The sequence below is a fragment of the Ranitomeya variabilis genome, chromosome 1, assembly GCF_051348905.1.
Source record: "Ranitomeya variabilis isolate aRanVar5 chromosome 1, aRanVar5.hap1, whole genome shotgun sequence".
Taxonomy (NCBI): Eukaryota; Metazoa; Chordata; class Amphibia; order Anura; family Dendrobatidae; genus Ranitomeya; species Ranitomeya variabilis.
This window is the reverse complement of record NC_135232.1, coordinates 494947514-494953706: the sequence shown is the minus strand read 5'-3', so window position 1 is coordinate 494953706 and position 6193 is coordinate 494947514.

The following is a 6193-nucleotide window of genomic DNA, read 5'->3' as shown; positions in this document are numbered from 1 at the left end:
AAAACCACATACAGAAGCTATAGACTTATTGAGATCCTTTTCTGTGAAGCAATGAAACAAAACTGGAACTTTTCAGTTTTATGGATTGAAGAATGGCGGTGGCTCGGTAATGCCTACAGTGTAGCATGCAGGTGGTTCAGTGATGCCTGTAGTGAAGCATGGCGGTGGCTGTGATGCTTTGTGGCTACCTTTCCTTGCTCTGATACTGGAAAATTGCTGTGTGTGGAGGGACAAAATGTATTCACTTAAGTATCAGGAAATGTTACAAGAAAGCTGAAGCTTGGGGGTCACTGGACCTTTTAACCGGACAATATTCCCAAGCATACTGTACCTCAAAGTTCACCAGGTCTCAGTTTAAGAACAAGTCCTGGAAGATTCTGGAGTGGAAATTAGTCTCATCATTTGAACATTATAGAAAACCTTAAAAGAGGTTTGAAGGAGGTAGCAACATGGAGATCCAAAAATGTTAATAAACTGGAGACCACTGTCACTGGCAGAAGCTGGTGTCTGCAAATGCAACACATTTGCAACAAATCTCAACAGTCAAAGGTGATCTACAAAGTGCTTAAGACGATTGTCATGACAGCATGAATTATTCTAAAACCGCATTTTGCAAACAGCAGAAAGTTTAAGAATTTTTGCTAATGTACCAAATCTATTTTTTCTTGCATAATATCTACTTATTAAGAATAAGAATACAATAATCGCATACATCACAACAATTTCAAGAAGAAACTTCCTCCAGCTTATATAGAGCTGTAAAGGGAATTGTAAGAAAAAAAGAATATAAAATGTCTGCAAAAACCATTCACTCACTTGTTAGTGCTATCCTGCTCGGTTTAACACCAGTATTTGCATAAACATTATAGAGGATTGCGTCTGGCATCAGGAATAAACATTAAAAGTGCACAAAAACAGTAGGGAACTTTTATGCATAATGCATAAATTTAATTTTTTATCCCGATGCCACACTCAACCGCCTATATTTGGATGGTTAAATGCCATAGAGGCAATATAATGTTCATCTGTAACAGGGGTCTTATTATATAAGTAAAAAACACTTTTAATCTGTACTCACCTTCTATGTAAATCTCTGACTTTCAGTCATGTGGGTGGTGCTGGATATTGGTTCAGTCATAAAACTCTTCCCAGTAGTCTTGTCCACTGCAGTTTGAAGGTTGGGCTGAGCTGCCCTGACTAGGGTTGAGCGACTTTCATTTTTTTAAGATCGAGTAGGGTTTTGGGAAACCCGATTTTGTCCAGAGTCGAGTCGAGTGCAGTCGGCCGATTATCGCTAAAAGTCGGGGATCGACCGAAACACGAAACCCAATGCAAGTCAATGGGGAAGCATAGTCGGCAGTGAGTGGAGGCCAGGAAAACACCTACAGTGCCCATTTTAATGCCAAAAACATCCATTCTTGTTTCTGAAGCTTGCCAATCTTAATTAACTGTATAATAATAGTTGGGCATAGGGAATTGGGGGAAAGTTGTGGGGGGAGTAGGGCTGGCTCAAGTTTTTCGTGGGCCCAGGAAATGCGGACTACGTCACGGCGGTGTTGCAGGGAAAGGTAAGTATTTAAACGTTGCAAGTGCTGTGATCCTGAGCAAGCAGGGGGGGGCCCACTCGTTCGCATTGCCACTGGCACAGGGCCCCTCAAAGTACGGCGGTGTGTTTGCATGGCGGGGGCGCCTCCCACCAGCAGCGACACTTTTGCGTACTCTGAGGGGCCCTGTGCCAGTGACGTCGCCAACGAGTATGCCCCCCCACCTGATGAAGGAACCTGCACTTTCATCTGCACCTTCCTCTTTGTCCCTGTGTAAGGTGGTATAACATGCGGGAAGGGGAACCTTACTTTCAGCAGGGTCAGATTCTGGCTGTGTAGAGTACAAGGGGAATGTAGTGGTCTAGGTCAATGTACCAGCAGACTCATTTAGCAGTGGCTGGGCAATGGGCAGGATGAGGAGGAAACAGATATAGGGCCAAAGAATAAAGTAGGCTACATGCAGTTCAAAATTGGTAACAGGACTAAACAGGCGGCATTGCTTTGTTCAGTGGAGTAGCAAACCCAAGAGCAGCAGACACTGTTTCAAGGGCCTAACCACACTAGTAGGCCAAATGCAGTTTAATATCTGATAGTATAGGGCGAAAGCCAGAATGTGGAAGCTCAGCTTTGTTCAGTTGAGGACAACACCAGGGAGGGGCAGACACCTTTAGTAGGCCGGAAAAGCCTATTGCATTTTTTAAAATGGTAATTTGGAGCAGAAGGTTGAAGCTCAGCTTTATTTAGTTGAGGACAACACCAGGCAGGGGCACACAGACAGACACCTTTAGTAGGCCGGAAAAGCCTATTGCATTTTTTAAAATGGTAATTTGGAGCAGAAGGTTGAAGCTCAGCTTTATTTAGTTGAGGACAACACCAGGCAGGGGCACACAGACAGACACCTTTAGTAGGCCGGAAAAGCCTATTGCATTTTTTAAAATGGTAATTTGGAGCAGAAGGTTGAAGCTCAGCTTTATTTAGTTGAGGGCAACACCAGGGAGGGGCAGAAGCCGTTAGTAGGCCCTAACCACCATTTTTTTTTTTTAAAACCACTTAATGAGAGCCGGAAGGTTGAAGCTCAGCTTTATTTAGTTGAGGACAACACCAGGCAGGGGCACACAGACAGACACCTTTAGTAGGCCGGAAAAGCCTATTGCATTTTTTAAAATGGTAATTTGGAGCAGAAGGTTGAAGCTCAGCTTTATTTAGTTGAGGACAACACCAGGCAGGGGCACACAGACAGACACCTTTAGTAGGCCGGAAAAGCCTATTGCATTTTTTAAAATGGTAATTTGGAGCAGAAGGTTGAAGCTCAGCTTTATTTAGTTGAGGGCAACACCAGGGAGGGGCAGAAGCCGTTAGTAGGCCCTAACCACCATTTTTTTTTTTTAAAACCACTTAATGAGAGCCGGAAGGTTGAAGCTCAGCTTTATTTAGTTGAGGACAACACCAGGCAGGGGCACACAGACAGACACCTTTAGTAGGCCGGAAAAGCCTATTGCATTTTTTAAAATGGTAATTTGGAGCAGAAGGTTGAAGCTCAGCTTTATTTAGTTGAGGGCAACACCAGGGAGGGGCAGAAGCCGTTAGTAGGCCCTAACCAAAGTTGAAGGCCAAATGCAGTTTAATTTCTGATACTATAGGCCGAAAGCCAGAAGGTGGAAGCTCCGATTTAGACAGTGGAGGACAATTTGAATTAGGGACTGCAGACAGACTTAGTAGGCTGTCCCCTGTGGACCATGCATCCACCACATTAACCCATTGCGCCGTAATGGACACGTAATCTTCCGTGGCCATGCCTACAGGTCCATGCGTCTGTTGTCAGGTGCACCTTTGTACTCACAGATTGCCAGAGTGCATGGACAATGCGGTCTTCTACATGCTGGTGGAGGGTTGGGATGGCTTTTCTCGCAAAAGAAGTGTCGACTGGTTAGCTTGTAGCGTGGTACAGCGTAGTCCATCATGGCCTTATTAATAGTAAATAAAATATATAACTAGGCTCTATGAACTTTTAAATAGGTTCCAGGGGTACACGGGCAGCATTGGTGTGGTCAGTGGAGGAGTATTGCAAGTAGGGGCTGCAGACAGGCTATCAAAGGCCTAAAATAACAAACAGTAGGCAGTCATGGCAGTTTTACATCGGTTACATGGATACACAGGCAGGCACTCCAGGCAGCATTGTGGTCAGTGGAGGAGTATTGCAAGTAGGGGCCGCAGACAGGCTATCAAAGGCCTAAAATAACAAACAATAGGCTCATTGCAGTTTTACAGCGGTTACATGGATAGACGGGCAGGCAGCTTGGTGGTGAGTGGAGGAGTATTTAAAGTAGGGACCGCAGACAGGCTATCAAAGGCCTAACATAACAAACAATAGGCTCATGGCAGTTTTACAGCGGTTACATGGATACACGGGCAGGCAGCTTGGTGGTCAGTGGAGGAGTATTTAAAGTAGGGACCGCAGACAGGCTTCAAAGGCCTAACATAAGAAAATGGGCTGGCTGTAGGCACTTTATAATTGGTTCCAGGGGTACACGGGCAGCAGTGGTCTGGCCAGTGGAGGACTAGTGGAAGGAGGGACCGCAGACAGGCTTCAAAGGCCTAACATAAAAAAATGGGCTGGCTGTAGGCACTTTATAATTGGTTCCAGGGGTACACGGGCAGCAGTGGTCTGGTCAGTGGAGGACTAGTGGAAGGAGGGACCGCAGACAGGCTTCAAAGGCCTAACATAAGAAAATGGGCTGGCTGTAGGCACTTTATAATTGGTTCCAGGGGTACACGGGCAGCAGTGGTCTGGTCAGTGGAGGAGTATTTAAAGTAGGGACCGCAGACAGGCTTCAAAGGCCTAACATAAGAAAATGGGCTGGCTGTAGGCACTTTATAATTGGTTCCAGGGGTACACGGGCAGCAGTGGTCTGGTCAGTGGAGGACTAGTGGAAGGAGGGACCGCAGACAGGCTTCAAAGGCCTAAAATAACAAACAATAGGCTCATGGCAGTTTTACAGCGGTTACATGGATACACGGGCAGGCAGCTTGGTGGTCAGTGGAGGAGTATTTAAAGTAGGGACCGCAGACAGGCTTCAAAGGCCTAACATAAGAAAATGGGCTGGCTGTAGGCACTTTATAATTGGTTCCAGGGGTACACGGGCAGCAGTGGTCTGGTCAGTGGAGGACTAGTGGTAGGAGGGACCGCAGACAGGCTTCAAAGGCCTAAAATAACAAGCAATAGGCTCATGGCAGTTTTACAGCGGTTACATGGATACACGGGCAGGCAGCTTGGTGGTCAGTGGAGGAGTATTTAAAGTAGGGACCGCAGACAGGCTTCAAAGGCCTAACATAAGAAAATGGGCTGGCTGTAGGCACTTTATAATTGGTTCCAGGGGTACACGGGCAGCAGTGGTCTGGTCAGTGGAGGACTAGTGGAAGGAGGGACCGCAGACAGGCTTCAAAGGCCTAAAATAACAAACAATAGGCTCATGGCAGTTTTACAGCGGTTACATGGATACACGGGCAGGCAGCTTGGTGGTCAGTGGAGGAGTATTTAAAGTAGGGACCGCAGACAGGCTTCAAAGGCCTAACATAAGAAAATGGGCTGGCTGTAGGCACTTTATAATTGGTTCCAGGGGTACACGGGCAGCAGTGGTCTGGTCAGTGGAGGACTAGTGGAAGGAGGGACCGCAGACAGGCTTCAAAGGCCTAAAATAACAAACAATAGGCTCATGGCAGTTTTACAGCGGTTACATGGATACACGGGCAGCTTGGTGGTGAGTGGAGGAGTAGTGCAAGGAGTGTCTGTCCCAGTACTCCCAAAATATAAATAGATGTTAATGTCTCGCAAAACAACCAAAACAAAAAAAAAGGTGGCATACTTAGGTACAGGGGTGGGCTCATCTGCTGAGTTTCTGACATAGTAATTTGGCAGTAACTATTTAATGGTGCCAATATAGGACACAGACACAGACTACTTTAAGTTGCATCATAGATGTCTACAAATTTGTATTGTCAGTGCCAGACATTGAATGATGTCAGCGAATAGACTAAAGATTGGTGGAGCTGTGCGACATAATTTTGCACGTGGTAGAGCACATTTTGAGCTGGGGTAGGGGGGAACTCTCTAGAGGCCGGCGGGACCGCCCCAGGGCCCCTCATGTTACAACGGTGTGTCTGACGTTGGGTGCGCACCACCACCGCCAGAGACACTACATTGTACTATGAGGGACCCAGTAGCAATGCCGTCAACCAAAAGCGAGCACACCCACCTCTTCAGACAAACAGCAGTCTCACGGGTGCTTGCGCCAAGTCGCGATACCACGGCCCCGTGTGGGGAGTTTGGCCATTTAGGGAGGTGTAAACATGTCGTATGCTGTACAATCAGCTGCAGCAAATTAGACATTAGAAAAGTAATTCACAGGCAAGAGCCTTTCATAGGAAAGCTAGGTGTCGGCCGGGCAAGGTGGGGCAAAAGATTTCGAAATCCAGTTGTGGTTCATTTTAATGAATGTTAGATCGTCAACATTTTGGGTAGCCAGACGAGTCCTTTTTTCGGTTAATATTGAACCTGCAGCACTGAATACTCTTTCTGATAGGACACTTGCTGCCGGGCAAGCAAGCTCCTGCAATGCATATTCTGCCAATTCTGGCCAGGTGTCTAATTT